At 40.2% G+C, this 17,768-nt stretch overlaps 1 protein-coding gene across 7 annotated transcripts in view; it reads left to right on the forward strand.

Moving 5' to 3' along the window:
• Positions 1-3,454: 3,454 nt before the first annotated feature.
• LOC308200333 (uncharacterized protein) overlaps positions 3,455-17,768 on the forward strand; it is a 117,993-nt gene continuing 103,679 nt past the window's right edge. For 2 of the 7 annotated variants that reach the window (XR_013955491.1, XR_013955492.1), the window contains exons 1-2: positions 3,455-3,599; positions 4,014-4,215. The gene's annotated coding sequence lies outside the window, so the exon portion shown is untranslated. Of the gene's footprint in view, positions 3,681-4,013; positions 4,216-7,777; positions 8,278-8,297; positions 8,320-9,396; positions 12,894-15,664; positions 17,743-17,768 lie in introns of those variants that run through there. The other 5 variants (XR_013955493.1, XR_013955494.1, XR_013955495.1 and 2 more) reach the window with 5 other exon arrangements.

Consider the following 17,768-nt stretch of genomic DNA (forward strand, 5'->3'; position numbering starts at 1 on the left):
GAATTAAGCCACCTCCCAGCAGACGCATACTGCACTAATAAGGATTCTGCTAAATTGTCTGGGAGAGGTCTGAGGAGGTGAAGAACTGTAGGATTAACTGCTTTGTTATTAGGGCTCTCTTTCTTTAAATGGATGATGAAATTGTGACCATAAGAGTGAATGTTTAATGCAGATTAATTTAGTGACCCAGGCCGAATAAGGGTGGTTGAAACCAAGAAAACACATTAACACTCATCTTCAAAAAAGCTTATCGCTGCCTGCTCCCCAGTGTGGGGTAATTAATCAGCCTTGGTGGAGACCCAGGGAGTCTCGTACAATGAGCAGAGGATTTCCAAAGAGAAGTACAAATGAGTCAGGGACAAGCTCTGCTACTTAGGAAAAATCACTGGCAGATTTCTTGTTTCAAAAATCACAGCTGCAAATGCACAAATCTGTCAAAGCCAACCTAAAGAACCCAGAATTCCCATTTAGTTGGGGATTTAGCCTATTTACTGAATTCCAGATTCTCGCTTTGCGATGTTTCCAACTCCTGATCTCCATCAGAGCAGTCTCTGACTGCAAACCAGTGCTTCCTGGGTTGCTCGTCCCTTCGTGGCCAAGCAGCTTCAGGCATGGTGGAGCAGATGATGGTGAATTAGTTGATCCTGTCCTCTAAGCCAGCCTCCTCCCCGGTGGCAGGTAATCTGACAAATTTAATCAAAGACTGAAACATATTCTGAAAGATTCTGCTTGTCGTATGGAAATGATGAGAGGCAAGAAAACCCACTGTTGATACACTGTGTAAGAGACTCGTGTTAACACCCCACAAAGTAAACATGAATTTAATACAAATATCACTGAATTTTTAAAATGAGGAGAAGAGCGGAAGAAGTCCCAACTATTTGGCAGCTCCATGCACTGGGTGCAAACTTTGCACCACTTGCATGAGCATCCTGGTAACGTGGAGGTAAATGGGCACCTTGGGTCTGCAGGACTGTCTGGGGCCACCAACCCTCTCCAGCCCCACCTGGTCACCTGCACCCAGCATGGTGGCCCCGAGGGGGGATGATGCCTACAGCTATACATGTGAGATTTAACAAGGAAGAAAAAAATATAATAAAAAAAAACAGCTTTGTAATGTTTGTTGTTTGTGTTTTGCTAGGCCCTGCCCTCTGGTGCTGTGGTACAGGGCACAGCTACATGGAGAGCAAAGACAGCTGTGAGGTTCAACAAAATAAGTGAAGGGTTTTACAACTGGAGCCATCTTCCAGCTCTGGGCCCATATGTGCCTCCTGCACTTTTCAATGTGACGCTGGTGCTCGGGAGCAGTTGGATAATCTGATTTCTGGCCATGGAAGGAGGCAGTCCGACCCAGGACACAGTGACCCAGCTCCTGTGACAGGAGCCCGGCCTACCCCGTGCCATCAGGTGGCACCTGCAGGGAGCCACTCTTGCCATCAGCCCCCCAACTGCTCGTGAAATATCTCAGCACTCTGACATTGGTTATGCATGGCACGAGGGTTTGGGGCACGTGAAGATGTTAATCAAGCAGGCCAGGTGCTGATATCCAGTGTTTGCTATCACCAAGGCTGCAGTGGGCCTTCAGGAGCATTGTCAGCAGGGAGGCTTGCCAGAACAGGTCACTGAAAGTTGAATTTCACAAGGGACTTAATTTACCTGTCTTACCACTCAGGCTTTTAAAGGGAGAAAAACTGACCAAAAGCCTTAATTAATATGCTGTGAGATGACTGCTAAATTAAACATTGTAGCATATTGTCTGAACTTAATCACATAATTTAGCAGCCATTTAAAGAGCAGCAATCTCTCAAAAGGCAGATCCAGGTTCTTCCTTTTCAAAGGCCAGTGCAGGCGTGGGTGGCAGGAGGTCAGAGCTATTTAGTGATTTGCTGGCTGCTCTTAAGACGATGCATCTCTAAACCTTACTTTGTGTAAAACATCATTTTAGAAAGAGTTCTGATGTCTTTGGTGCTACTGCAAAGGAAGGCCTCACATCTCTCATTGTATTTGTTATTAAAATCCATGATTTTTATTTATATGAAGGATTTCCTTGACCCACAATTACACTTTTCCTTCACACCAAATCTTTGTTACACATATGTCTTGGCCTAAGACCCCAAAGTTGTTTGTATGTGTTCTCCTTCTTTCTATGCTGTCCTATACCTGGAATGTTGCTGTTGTGCTTCAAGGTCCTGACCAGGAACAGGTCCCTGTCATACTGAAAATTGTGCAAACAGAGATAAAGAGAAGCATCTGCTCTGGAGAGATAAGATACACAATCAGGCAGGATTTGTACCCTCCAGGTGAGGTGCACTCCTGCCAGTCTTCTGGCTGGCCATGGAGGAGGTGAAGCCAGCTTCAGTGGAGCCACCTGGATGTACGAGATGGCAATCTGTCCCCTGGGGACTAGGTTGTGACGGAAATGCAAAGTTTTGCATTGTTTATCATCGCGTTGCTCCAGGCTATGATCACACTGTTTGCAGGTGGAAGGACACCCTGACTTTTGTTTGACATAAACTGGGGAATCTGCACAAGACTCCGTGGGAGGCAATGGCAGCAATCCCACCACCATGGTCCGAGTCACACGGTCCTTTCTGGAAACAGCTGGCTTGCCTTGCTGCTTCACAAAAAAATAGGTTGAGGTATTTTTTTCATTATAACTGAAGTTGTGTCCACCAGCCTGACCTTCTTGGTCACTCCAGCAGGTTATTGATGGACCCTGCCACTGGCTCAACATGGAGTTTGAGGCAGAGAGCTGTAGCGCTGGAACAGCCCCATGTGTGCATTGCAGTATTACACCTTCTACTAGGAAAAAAAAAAAAAAAGTAAATTTTGAAACCTAAAGTATTTAATACTTTAAAAACTTACAAAAATAATAAAGAGTAAACAGTAAAGAAAGTTAAGAATAGAAAAAGAAGTGTGAGTTTGGGAAGGAGTCTGTACAGAAACTCAGTGACCATTTCTGCTGGGTGCAGAGGATTTAAGAAGAGTACAGTGACAACTAGAAATATTTATTTTTCTCATCTGTTCAAAGAGAACATGAATACTACACAATACATAAAGGTTATTGTCTTACTATTGGCACTAACACATGCAAAAATTATGAATAAAACTATGCCATGCTACAAGCACATGTGGCATGTCTATACATCATAACCCTGCCACCAGCTCTGCAGGGATCAGAGACTCAGCTGATTTGTATTTGATGCATGCAGATTGCTCCCTGATTCAGCTCTGAAGGTCAGACTCTTCAGAGGTGTTTAATAAACAGCTTCTGGAGAAGGTCCATGGGAAGCGTGATGAGGCATTGGGCGCCCACTTCATGGCTTCTTCCTTGGGGTGGAGGTGGCTGGGGCTGGAGCCTGCCTGGGCAGCAGGAGGCTGAACTCCACCAGGCTGAAGGCAGTTTTGTTGGCAATCACAAAAAGAACACTAATTCTTCTACTTAATTGCTCACATCCTGGTGGAAAAAAAGGATGCTACCAATTTAAGTCTTGATTATATGAGCACCTGAAATCCTTACATGGCCCTATAAACTGCTAACAACCAATTTGGTCTCATGTCCAGCCCCATCTTTTATGTTCAGAAATAATAAAATCCTGGTAAATAAAACTTTTATCCTCATTATTGCCTTTGTTTCAGATATTGATAAAACTGTTGCAAACATTAATTAGCACCATTAGGTATAGTAATTACTGCCTGATTGCTATTCCCACGATTCAGCAAGAGGACTCACCCTGAGCTGCTGCTCTTCCTAGCACAATTCTTGTGCTTTTTTTCTTTTTATTAATAAAAAAGAATAAAATATTTAAAAAAAACTTCCACAGTACTTCACTTATTTCCCTCACAATTGCTGATTTTCTCCTGTAAAACTCAAGTTGTTTTTTTAAAAATAATATTCAAGACTTTCGATCTTCACAGCTGCAACCTCCTCAGCAGGAGTGAGGCTTCTTTAAGACATGGTAGGATTTTCACTCTCCTATAACCCCTATTTTTTTTTTTTTTTTTTCCTGAAGAAGTGCTTGGCTCTGGTGCTGTCTGTGCTGGCAGAAGATGGGGCTATCCCCAGTGATTTCCTTTGCTTAAACTATCCAGCTTTTTCTTTCTTCATGAGAAGTTGCATTGCCGGAGTCAGACGGTGGATGCTGCAGAACTTTTTTAAAGAACTACACAACAAGATCAGCAATGCGAGTTTAGGAGCAACCAGGCACGAAAGAGGTAACGGGGAAGGGGAGAAAAAAGCGTGTCTGATCCTTTTGGGACCTTGACTTGTAATTTAATGCAAGGAAAGGTTTACAGTCAGTGGCCCCTGCTGCCCGCCTTGCTCCTGGACCCATCCTGCGAGGGCTGCCCCAGTCAGGTCTGCCCACACCACTTTCTCTCAGACACTTGCCTGTATTGCCTGAGCTAGTTAGGCTCTGGTCTTCTCTTAAGTGAAACATCTCTGAGGAACATCTGCTATTCTGAAGGCTGTAACTTCTTTGCCAGGTTCGATGGCTATGACCGAAGACTGTGCAAAATGTTTTTATACCAAGACGGCTAACTTGAAATAGGTATTGCAATATAAAATCCTAATGGACGGACATAGCTGCATGTTTTACCTTCATGCATATGGTAAAGTCAATAATGCATCTGTCCCCCGTCTCGTTTGTTTAGCTACATAGAAGTTAAAAAATAATCTGTTTTGTTTCACAAAAATTTTGTATTAGAATGTACGTAAAGACCCTGTAAGCCTTCCAAATCATCCTGAGAAGCCAGGGTTACGCTCCTGCAGATCCCATTTATTTTATTTATGTGTAAATCTGTTGTAGAACTGGGCTGTAAATTGTTGTGTTGCTTTATGCTTGTTGAGCACAGACTTCATTTCATCTGAGAGGCGGTGATATTTAAGTAGCTGATTAAGTGCGAGTCTTTCAGGATGGAAGATGCTTTACAGCCAAAGCCACCTATCCTCTGCGTTAGAGCAAAGCTAAATGCTGTGTGAAAGGCATCATAAATCTGGGTATCACTGAGTGCATCCTGCAGGATGCAAGTTCAATAGTTTTGACAATTAAGTGTTTTAATTAAAAAAGACAGAATAGATAACAAAATGTGTTATGTATGTCATTTTTTTTTAAGCTACTTACAACATATTGTTTCAATTTGTTAAGTTTTGCAGTGTTGATGATTTGCACAGTATGGGCTGGGTGCAGAGCTGCTTTGCGAAGGGAGAAGTTAAAGTTTTTAGTAGAGAAAAGTTGTTGGTGTGGCTACTGATAGTACTTCTGGGAAGATGCTGAGGCAGGGATAAGTTTGCCTTTATGTTCACCATCATCCTCATGTAAGCAACTGCTCAGTATACCCAGGTACAAGTTTTTTTTCATCTTTTTTTTTTTTCCTGTTTGGCACAAGCTAATTTCTGGTGAGGCAGTAAATGAAGTCCTTTTTTAATTCATCAGCTGTTATAGCAATGCAATATCTAAACGGTTATCATTGGGTTTCAGCGTGAATGTCTTTGCAAGGGTCAACTGTGGTGGGTTTCCCACTTGTTGTGCTCTGTAAGGCGAAGTGAAGAGCTCTCAGTCCTCACTGAAAGCCAAAAATGTGCTGGGTGGCTCTGCAGCAAGGTGGGAATGGGGTCTCTGATAGCCACAGACTTACGCTGTGATGGGTAAGGCTGCTAACGTTGTTCACTCACAGCATTTATTTTAAGATGAGTCTTTGGGGGGTTGGTGAATAAATCCTGCTTAAAAATATATTTTTTTTTCAACTGAAACCAGCATCATATTGTAAGCCTGTTAGCCTGCTTTGTCACTTTTCAGATTAATTATTACATAAACAGCGGATGTTGGTTTGTTTGCTGCTCGCTGGCTGCCTCAGCTGACCTCTGCTCTGCAATGAGTCAAAACTGAATAGCTAAGAAGGACAATGACTCATGCTATTAATCTAAAGCAAATAACTCCCCCCCCTTTTAATCTACGTAATACTTGCTTAAGGTAATCTGCACCTTCTGTTTAGCTGTCTCCAATGTAACTGTTGCGATTCTGGAACAAAAATACTTTTGCCAAAACCTTGTAGGAAGTGGGAAGCTTTGGGACGATCAATCGCCCCCATTTTAAACTTGTAGTTTCTGCATTAGTAATTTATTAAGTGTTTTGACTCAAATTAATTGAGATGGTACAAATTTTAATATACCCAGAACTACAGACGTCTGTCTAATTCTCTCTCTCATAATGTGCTGCAGTGTTTTAATCAGTATTTCATCTCCTTACTTGGAAAGGTAACTATGGAGGAATTAATTCCAGCAGCCCAAAATGCGGTGGGGGTTGAATGGTCTCCCCCCCCCCAGGGATGGCCCTGCAGGAACTGCAAGACAGTTCTGTTGATTTCAGAGAGATGTACTGCAGGTTAAGGAGGAGTGGGATGTATATCTGAAATACATAGTTTTGTTGCATACAGTATAATCATGCCCTTCATCACTCTGAATTGGGGGGGAGCATAACGTGATAAGCTATTTTAAGGATTTCTCATCTGAAGCGCAGATGCTACAGTACTAGAAAGAGACCAGAAGTACAGTCTTTGTCTTCAAAGACATTAAATAATGTTATGTAGCTTCATTTGTGCTCTCTCTTTCTAATTACCAGAAATAATTAAAATTACATCACACTTGCATTTTCTTCTCGCTCAGCTGCTACGAAATGCAGTTCCAAATATGAAAAAAAGGGAGTAAAATTTAACCTTTCAATCTCTAGCAAAATTTTAAGGTCAGCTCTTCAGTATCCTCAGCTTAGTTGGCAATTTTCGGTGTGGAAACCATAAGAAGAGGCACGAAGAATACAGGCATGCCCATCGACAGAAAAGTGGAAATAGGTAGTCCCACTGGGCATCTTTATTTACGATCCACTCCTTATCCCAGCTAGAAGTGCCCCTGGCACCTTGAAATGAGCACAGAATTTCCTTGTGCCTTATTATGTCTTTGTTCACTTGCGTAGCAGGAGGAAGGCTTGGAGCCAACATGTTCTGTTTCATTAGCAGCAAGTGTCATCCTCAGGTTGTGCACTCTGCTCCTGCAGAAAGGCAGCTCCCTATTTATCTGTACAGGGCATAGAGCATCTCTTGTGGAGCCGGGATTCATTTATAATTAGACTCTGCAGGGCCTGGTTTCTCAGAATCTTTGATATTAAAATAATGCAGGAAGGCTGTAGACACGATCACATCTTATAAAAAATGATTGTCCGGTATCTCCACTAATAAAATCTCCGGGTTCAGTTCACTGCTATGGGGCACAGCTGTTAAAATCAATCACTGACTTTTTGCTGAAATGCATTTTGTTTTCATGTATGTGTGTAAAATAGTAATTTATTAAAGCAGAAAAAAAAAAAACCTCATAGTACAGTACTCTAAGCTTTTCTTCAGAAATAACTTGAAGGTCCTGAAACAACATTGAGAAACAGATCTTTGCTGGAGCTCAATGAATAACTCAGTGACTACAATATCCACTTTAGATCTTGGCAGCCGTGTTCAAGTAGTTACCCTACCTTTCCTTTTTCATACACCCTGGGACAGTGGAAAAAAAGCTATGATGGGCTACTTCATTAAAATTGAGCAGCTTGACATTTTGGAAGAGTCTACCTCAAAGTAAGATGAGCAGCCTGTGTCTGTACTGGGGGAGCAGACGAATCCGAGCAACAGAGAAGAGGTGGTGGACTAATGAAAATATTGGAAACTATTGCTGCATTAAGTAGTTAGCTTTATTGATTGATTTTTATTTTTTTTCCCCATCTCCAATTATCATGTCAAGCTGTTTCACAGCAATATGGCTGGGAAGTACTGACCTGGAAAGATAAACATTTCCACGGAGTAGGAACAGCCCCTAGGTGATTTTATTATTACTATCTTTTCATTATTTTTATAAAACTAAAGAACATTTCTGGCAATTGTGTCCTCTCTGATGTATCGTGCCACAGTGAAATGATTTGCGTGAATCCCTATTACATTTTGTACTGTTGCAACTATGCCATGTCAGAAATTGTTAAAAAAAAGAAAGAAAAAAGGAAGAAATTAGCAAAACAAAGAAATTGTTCTAAGAGGTTTTAAGGAGATTTTCTGAAGTGTTTCTGTAACACTTTGGTAATACTTTTCTCCACTAATGTTCAGTATAAAAAAATGTTTTCAAACTGTTTCTGTCAAGCGTAGACATTACTGTGACTTTCTTCCATTTGCTGCTTTGGTGGTAGAGGCAAAATCTTCTGCTTTAAAAAAAATATTGCATTTTGTATCAAAAAAAATTTTTTTTGGAAATCATACTATTATTTTTGTAGTGGAGAAAATCCATAGTAAGAGTGGAACAACACAAGACAGCAGGAGGTACAGCCAGGAGGAGATAATGGAAGTTTTAACTGAATGAAAACCTCCAGCCCGCGATTCAAGAAAAGTGAATAGGATGACTTATTTTATCTCATGCAGTTTTGGGCAACTGAGTTTTTTGATGGGTTTCTAGAAAAATCTATCCGTACTCTAATCCCCGAATGAGAGTGAACAGAAAATCTTCCTTACTTTTAGCACAGTTGGAAATGTTAAAAACAGACTTTTTTTTAACAAACCAGAGGGGGGGAAAGAAAAAAAAAAAAAACTTCTCTACAGTCTTAACCTTAACTAAAATAGAGGTGACAATGAGACTTAATTGTCTTTCTCAATTCGGGACATTAAAAGCACTGACAGGCTTGATGGCTGGAGTAATTACAGCATAGTTGGTGCTGGGAGACCTCAGTTTAATTCTGGTGTGAACCACTGATCAGTGCTTTGCTGCTGTCAGGCCATCCCAGTAGCTTTTCAGAAACCAGCACGTACTAACTAACTTGATGGTAATTACAAATTTTGTTCCATTATTAGAACTTCAAAAGTTCAGAGTGAAGAGAGGGAATGAGAACAACTGAGAAACAGCTTTTCCTATTTTTCTTTAAAAAAGAAAAAAAAAAGTTTAATCCTCGGAAATGTCTTTGATGAATATAACAGAGCCTGTGAAATGCTGGCCTCTGACATAACCTAGAAAAATGACATCAGCATGGATCACCAGGCAGATATTTTACACGTCCTTTGTTTCTTTGAAGCCCAGCAATGACACGTCAGGACGGTTCTGCTGGAGAGTGTGCCAATTTCCCTCCATATGCGAGATTTATTATTGCAGAATCAGTCAAGAAATTACCAGGGGAAACGATTTAATTGACATGGACGGTTATTTTGTGACTCTCATAAATCTCCTTTCACAAGATCCTACGATACCCTCATTTATGATAATTTCAAAAGCTGCAAAAGAGTTAGGGGTCCAAGTATAACCAATTGTAAAATTCCTAATGACTTCAGTGGTGTTAGTATTTCATCTCAGAAGCATCAGACTTTCTCCTCTCTGGATTTTTGCAGACCTTCCCAGAGCTATGTACCGCTGCACGTCCGCGTGTACTACGCAGCTGGGAACTCCTGCCCAACTTCCTGACGAAAAACCTCCAGGTTTTAAAGTCGAGCACTTACCGGAGTGCTTTCTACGAGGTGTTTCATCTATAATCCTGGATCACAGTATATCACCAAGGATACATCATGGATCATACTATATCACCAAACCCTGAAATGCAATTACCATTGGAGCTGAATGTGGCAGCAAATATAATGGCTAACACTACACAGTATGTTAGACAAATAGACACCAGTGGACAGCTATAAGGGGCAAACATTCACCTTGACTTTACTACGGCAATTTGTTTTATTTTCTATTTCCTTAGCTCCTGCTGGCTTTTGCTTAGTTGCTCCTCAGACAAATACCTCTTCAGAAGTTGAGGCTGATAAGAGCACAACTAACTAAAAGTAAAATTTGAGTTAGGGCTTCGATTTTGTCCACGTGAAATGTGTATTGAGGTAAGATTTGCTTAGGTTACCCAAGTGTTCATTATCCATATAAAGTAGCATGTTCTAGTATGCCTGGACTAGCCGCCCATATTTACTTGTAGCAGAACGTGACCTTAATTCAGTTCCTGCAGAAACCAGCAGGCCAGAAGCGATCGGTTCTGCATGTCGTTTAAGAGACACTGTTATGCCACCTGGTTCCCCTGCAGACTGACATTTTGCTGACCCTCGCCTAAATCTAGGGAATACCCCTCTGTCACCAGAATCATGGTTTCAAACTCCTTTTCTTTGACTCTCACTGGCGTGCCCTTGCAGCACCTCGCCGTCCCTGGTTCCCCACGTAGTCCATTGCACCCAGGACAGCAAAGGCCGCAGCACCCCTCTTCATAAATACAGATCCTGTCTCCAGCTGCTCTGTGACGATTCAGCAACCAAAGCGCTTCCCTGCAGGGCACAGAAACCTCCCCCCCCAGTTACAAAGCTCGCCACAGTTTTTATTTGTGCTCGTGGTTAGGTGGCTCTGGTCACCGTTAGGGGTTTCTGCATCGTTCGGAGAGCTTTGGGCGGTGCAGGGGTACAGCAGCTTCGTGCAGTCTCTGGCAGGATCAGACCAAAATCTGTTTTACCAGGATCCTTGATCCTAAGTATATGGATTTCCCCTCAGCTGTGTTTATCCTTAGATACAGAAGCAGATACATTTTTGTGGCTTGCTAATACTCTCTCATCCACTTCAAAGACCCATTTGAGAAAGCTAGTTAGCTTTTTAGTCCATAAGGGAAAGCCCTGGCATCAGGTCTTATCTAAAGGTCTGCAAACTGTCATGGTCACCACGGTAAAAGTCTTTCTTTTCTAGCTAGAATCAGAATAATAGAGTTGGGTTTAAAAGATGGTGGCTTTTGTAGTTTCAGTAAATGAAGAATAATAGAGTACACTAATTAGAAATTCCTTGTAACACTTCACTATGAGAAATGACATTGAATCTGAAAGCTTCATAATATTTAAATATATTTCATGACAGAACACTGGCAGCATTTAAAAGGTCTTAGGTGTTTTGAATTCCTGATTGGTTTGACAGCTTGACAGTGATTTGTAAACCGAAGGTGTTGGCAGGGCTTGCTCTTCTGTCGGAGCAGATATCAAAGTTCAGATTGCAGACCAGTCGCCGCTTGAACACAGAGATGAAAAATTGCACTCTGATAAATGTTTTCACTGTGGAAGAAGCCAGATTGTGATCCTGAAAATAGTGAGGCCTGATCCAAAAATGATTCAAGCCAATGGAAAAACTTCTATTGATTTCAATGGCCTTTAAATCAATCATTTTCCTTCTCATACAGCCTATTTTATGGCATGCTGGGTGTATTTGGGGGTTTTCAGAGGACATGCTAGAGCTAAACCCCCTAGTAAGTCTACACCAGAATAAGAGGTTTCACCAAAATTAAAGAGGGAAACAAAGCTTAATAAGATAAAGCTGGTAGATATAGTGATTTATGACCTGGAATCATGTAAATTGAGCTGAACATCAACCTCGTGTATCCTTTTCCTCCTTTCACAATCTTCCTTCTGAACATGAATTCATATTTTTTGTTGACACCAAAATCTGAAAGCAATTTACTTTGATTCTACTGGGATTTCTCTGTCATATTCCTAAAGTACATTGTTAGCTGTAATGGGACCACTTAAGGTTACAGTTTCATGATCTTAAACATAATAATTTCATTTTCAGAGATGGTCTGTTTCATGATCTTCTGTTGGGATCACAACAATCATAGAAATAATTAACTGGTGCAACTGAGCATGAAATACCCCACCTGCAAAGTTTGTTGCCCACGAAAATTTACAGTTGTTTCCATTGCAGTGCTGTATTTTACACATTAGACTGAACCCATATTACATTATTAAACTATAAATTTTCATGGCTAACAAACTTTGCAGGTGCGATATTAAATGCTCAATTGCACTGGTTAATTATTTGCACGGTTTTTAGCATCCTTGTAGGAGACTGGAAACTGCTCATGTGGGCCGTAAAAGTCCTGCCTAGCCCTTGCCCAGGAAAAAAGGCTCAAGGGTGCAAACAGTTTAAATTAAAATGGGTATTTTGTTATGGCACTCTATTTTTAGCTAAACCCTGGAAATATTGGAAAGGCGATCAATATTCTGCAGGATGTCAAGAAATCCTTTCTAAGGGGAAGGGGTGGTGAAGCACTGGAATAAATAGGTGTTAAGAGCCACTCGTTAGGCTAAGCTCTCTGCTCATCTCCTGCATTGTTGAGAAGTGGTAGAACCGCTCTCAGCAGCTACAGACACCCTCTTCCTCTCTGTGTTTTCCATTCTGAAGTGCTATCACAGCTTCTCCCTTGTCGGGGGCTGTCCTCAGCCCAATGACTGTCGACCTGGGAAGTGTTCATGGAGGATGCTCCCCAGATTGAAGTACCTCTGCGCTAGCAGTGCTTGAAATTTGAGGACAGCCTTTTGACTGCCTCATGGCCAACAGAATGTCCTGAGGAAAATATGGAAAAATGGATCAGAATCACCCATTTACATCCTTCAAGTCTTATTGGTCTTGGTTCTTTGTCAGAGAGTCAGAGACATGAAGCATACATTTTTAGTGTGAAGGCAATCTGACGCATTCGTGTGCTGCCCAATGGTTTTGCTGGGAATACCCACGTCTCAATAATTTTGCGCAGAACTTCATATAGTTTTAACCTCTATTTTTCAAATAAAGCTTAGGCAACATTTACTCTGTTTTAGCAGCCTGGGAAACTGAGACAGAGAAGAGATTCATACCTGTTCTCCTAGCATTAGTGGCAACATTTAAGTGATGCCAGTCGCGGCTGAGTTGATGTGATTTACCCACGAAATAAATCACTGGCACTAGTGGAAATAGAACCAGCGTCCTTAATCTCAGCCCCAGTCCCTGTTCCTGTGTGTTCTGACTCTAAGAACAGTCATTTTTCCAGATGATGCCCACCATTTAAGAACACGGCTAAGTCTTAGCTCAGTGCTGAAAATCACTGATTTTATGGTAAGTGAAATGCAGAAGGTCATTTCAAATCTACCATATGTAAAATGCTTTATGTTTGCATGCTCATTTCTGCTGCCTGACACATTACTTAGTTTTACATTAGGCTAATGCAGAACAATATTAATGAGGAAACCAAGGTGTAATGTTCTTGCAAGAATGCTGACAAAAGTGAGACCAAGTTTTAACCACGGATTGCTTGCTTTAGCATTATCTCTATTGCCGTTAAACATGCTCTACATTTTCTGGACAAATATCATTTGGAATTAATTGAATGGAAAGGAGGATGTTCAGAAAATGCATCTTTAGAGTTGTTGAAGTATGACTTTTTAATCAAACTGAGTGATTGTAAACATAAATTAGTTTTGTTCTTCCTGCTGACTTCAAGATGCAGAAATGTGTACACTTTTAGGTTAAAATCTTTTTCTCATGACTTTGCAATTTCGAACCTTGTGGATGCTTTGCTGTTCTGGTAGAACCATTAGGTAATGATGATTACTTGAATGTTACTCGAAGTACAGACTCTTTGACCGTATACTGAGTTCTAAGATTTTATTAAGGATTTTATTACATTCTGTTCTTCTCCACGTTCCCAACATGTTGTCTTAAAATTCTGCATGTGCTTGTATCTTCTTCCTCTGGGAGGACACCAGGTAAAAATTTTAAGACTTCCTTAACAACGCTTTCTGATACATTTTCTTCAAAAGCAGTGACCTTAAACCTTCAGACAATTTAGAGCAAAAATACAACTTATATAGTTTTTCCAGATAGATTTTATATTACCTGAATAAAACTCCGGAGCTTTTAGGTCTCCAGCTTCTCTGGAGTTCTCTTTGAGAGAGAGAACACAGATGTGGATGTTCTTTGGGTATCCATGTAATTGGGTACAAATTGCAAAGCTGAATTATCTGATTTAATATCTCTGAGATAGGCTGCTTAGAGCTTAGTCTGAAGCTTAATAGAAACAGAAACAAAAAAATGAGTATAAATGCCCATAACTGTAGGAAAGGAAGCTCTTAGCACAGAAGTGGCATCTCGGTCACATTCAAAGATTTTATACTGAAGTGCAGTTCCGTTGTTTGCATGGTGCAGGTTATATAAAAGGGAATTAGAGGGTCTTAAATATGTCACTGTACATTCATGAAACACTACAAAACCCCCTTAAAGTTGTTTAAAGCCATTCAGTCTGCAACAAACAGAAGTAATAAGCAAAATGTTAGTGGGTAAAAATAATAGGAGGACCAGATATTTTCTTTGGGCATTTACAAATCTTTCCTCTGCTGTACCCTGCTGCTCTGGCTTGGGTATGGCTCTGCATGTGGTGAACATACTAAAAAGTCAGTTCAAAGGGATCAACAGCAGAATTTCATGTCAGAGAAAATAATTTTGCTGATGGTTCAGAAGGCATTTCTGGGTGCCCAGAACTGGACCCTGTTAATTAAACCAGAAGTAAATACTTATGATTGAACTTGAACTCAGGTCTGTTCCCTGTGTAAATGCCACTATTTGACCCTCCGGTACAGGGAGGCTAAAACAGCACAAACCCTATTAGCTCTAGTTAGAGCTGCAAGGCTAAAGCCCATGTCTGAAGTGGAGATAATATTGTTAGCGGTTGTTTTTTTATTCATTTTAATGGAGATGAACAAAAAAGAAAATGAATCAGTGCTAGCAACTTACAGAGCAGCTCTGTCCACATCAGAAAATTGGTTACTGTGAGATGGGACCCATGTATAGAGAGCAATTGAGGGGAGAGAGATGGCATGCATCTCGCCTTGGGGAAGTACTTCCATCAGCAAATGGTCCGCCAGGTTCTTTCACGGGCACTTTCTGTGTGTGTGTGTTGTATTAATGATTTGTAAGTGATGAACCACGTTCAAAAATTCTCTTTGATTTAGAAGAAAACCCCAAAGTTGTACAGCCAAGGTACCTCCTATCTGATATTAGTTAAGTCTTGTGCACTTCACTGAAGAGTTACCTCTGGCTGTTCCTGAGCTCGCTCTAACAGAGCGCTGCGGAGCCACTCCAGTGTTGTAGCTGCAGAGCATACCTCCAGTAAAGGTCATAACACTCGTCCTATGTATGGTGCAAACTTCCTGCTATACAAAGTCTAGAATTTATTTTATGTTTCAATGCTAACATCTCTGGGACTACTGAGGAACTTGGAGATCTTGGTGGTGGTAGCACTACAGAACTGTACCTAAAAATAACAGGATTTGCCATTCTGCTGCATTAGAATGAGCAGAATATCAGTGGCATACAACTGGAGGAATTTAGGAATAATAAATTAGGTCCAGAGAGAGATCCAGCCAGCTTTAGTTTGGGAACATAGAGACAAACCAATGGAAATTTAACTGCTAGTAGAGAAACAGTCAAAAACTTCATTCCTTCCTTCATTATTCCCAATAAATAATGTAGATTGTTTCAAATTCAGATCATGAGTTTACTTTCAACAATTCCCTACATATACTAGTTTGGTTTCCTTTTTGATAGAGAAAATCATAAATTATCCTCTGAACTGTTAATGTCACACAGAACTAATCAGACATATAATCATGCATGATATATTATAAGTCCTCCTGTACTGAAATAATGTTAATTATGAGGATTTCATTTATTTAACATGGAAATACGTAGTTCTAACAGAAATTAATGGACTGTAATTTTGAAATGTTACTAACATAATTTTTAGTGTTCCTTAATTAGTCACATGTTATTTCTTTTTGGTCTGGGAAAGTTTATGCCGTGTTCATATTCCATGTTCTTTCTTGTTAGAAATCACAGAAGGTCAAAATGAAAGATTTAAGGACTATTAATTCTCTTTTGGAGATCATCTTTCAGAGTCAAGAATTTCTCTTCTACAGAGACTGAAGCTAACATGAGTAATGAACAAATACAATATAATTTATTTTATAAATGGCTGTAATTTGATTATCGCTATTGCATGAAAAAATCCCACGCATATTCACTGCAAGAAAATACCAAGACTCAGATGATACATAAGGTTACACTAGGTTAGGAGCAATGCAAACAATGCACTGAAGCAGCACTTCTCAGTTATCAGCATTAAAAGAGCTCAGAAATGGAGTTTTTTTTGTATTTTTTTTTTAAATAAATGTTATTAGGTAAACTTGCATAGACAGGCTGAACAGTGCATAGTTGATGGTACTCCTAACTTTTTTTTTTTTTTTTCCCTTCACTACTTTGAAAAATTAGGAAATTAGACCATGGCAGGATATATTTTTGTCTCACTTGGGTTCCTTCAAAAATCCCATTAGGCACTTATCAGCATCTTAACATGCCTAATAACTCATGAAATTTGTTCTAAGTGGTTTGTCCAAGTAAATGCAGATCATCTCTGGCATTATCAGAAACTAAATCTGTGGAAAGTCTCCCTGTCTCCTTACAAAGTAACATCCATAATATCTTTCCTGGAACAGTTCTTTAACTGCCTGTGACCTTTAATACACTGTCATGGTAGTTTAAGGACTGTGTGTATGTTTTGGTTTGGTTTTAGTTGAAAAATGCAGCTTTCATTGAGATCAGTAAAACCATGACTTCTCAGAACCTCTGCAAATGGGTCTGAAGGCAAGTTTAGAGCAATTTCTGCAAGCGGTTAGAATAGTCCTGATTTAAGAGTATCATATTTGGGGAAAAAAAAAAAAAGGAGAAAAAAAAAAAAAAACTTTTGCCTTACCCTCATTCTTTCCTAAAACTTGTATCTCTTTCTGATAGACTTTCTTTTTGGAATAGAAAGTAGAGGCCTGGGCGAGGTATAGTTCATCTTGTGCCTATCCATTGCACCAGAAATAATAGTTTTGGGTGCAGATCACACTGAGCCATCTAAGACAACACAGCAGAAATCAAGGATAAGCCCCTACTGAAGACAAACATGATCAAAATTCTTGAAAGAAAAACTGAATACATTTATTAACGGTTTAAAAAATAAATAATGCTGGAATGATGACGAAACAGAATTTGCAGCCATCCAGGATGCCAGTTATGAGCCGGTGTGCCTGACGTGTTCAACAGGCTCTGCAAGCTGTGCATGTTAAATGCTGCAAGCAACTAAAAGTGGATTAGCAGAATGGATTTTCCTCTCCCTAAGAAATCTTGGTGAGATAAAAGTATGAAACCAGTATGATTTTCAGACTTCTAATAAATCAATTTCTTCCCTGCTGCTTGACCTGACGCCGGGTACCGAGTTCTTCCCAAATGTGTGTTTATAATGCAATTACTCCTGTAATGGGACAAACATTTAGGAAAAACCTGCCTGAAAATTAAGAAGAAACAAACAAAACCCCCACTGTTTAAATGTCCTAATAGGGAAAAACAACATTGAATAAAATGTTGCTCTTACCTAAAATATGTGTCCAGCAATGCTGAACACTGAAGCTTCCCAGGGACACCACGAATCCCTTTTAGTTAGAGAAGCTACAGCTCAAGAAAACAAATACAGAATTGGATTCCCTCAAAATGTCTTATCTGTTAATGTGACTAATGCTGTTGAATAATGTGAAGCAGAATACGCAAGGGAATTATTTGTTTTATTGTGTGTGTGTGTGTGTATATATATATTTTACAGTCAAGAGAAGAAAGATCAACTCTTTGTACAAGACAGCAGAGCAGGCTGTCAAGAATTACAGATATGGAGCATTGTTTACTTGAAGACCCGTGAACAGCAGCTGTCAGACAGTATTGGCAAGCACTGCGCACAGCCCAGCCTTTTTCAGAGGCTGATGACACTGAAACACACTTTTTACAGAGCAGCTGCAGAAAATCAGAGCAAAATACGACAATGTGGAGACAGTGGGGTTCAGTCAATTGCTCTTAGCAGCAATTGCTCTGGAGAGGTACAATCAGGCTCTCCATTACTTGG

Source organism: Anser brachyrhynchus, assembly GCF_964034855.1.
Source record: "Anser brachyrhynchus genome assembly, chromosome: 10".
NCBI lineage: Eukaryota > Metazoa > Chordata > Aves > Anseriformes > Anatidae > Anser > Anser brachyrhynchus.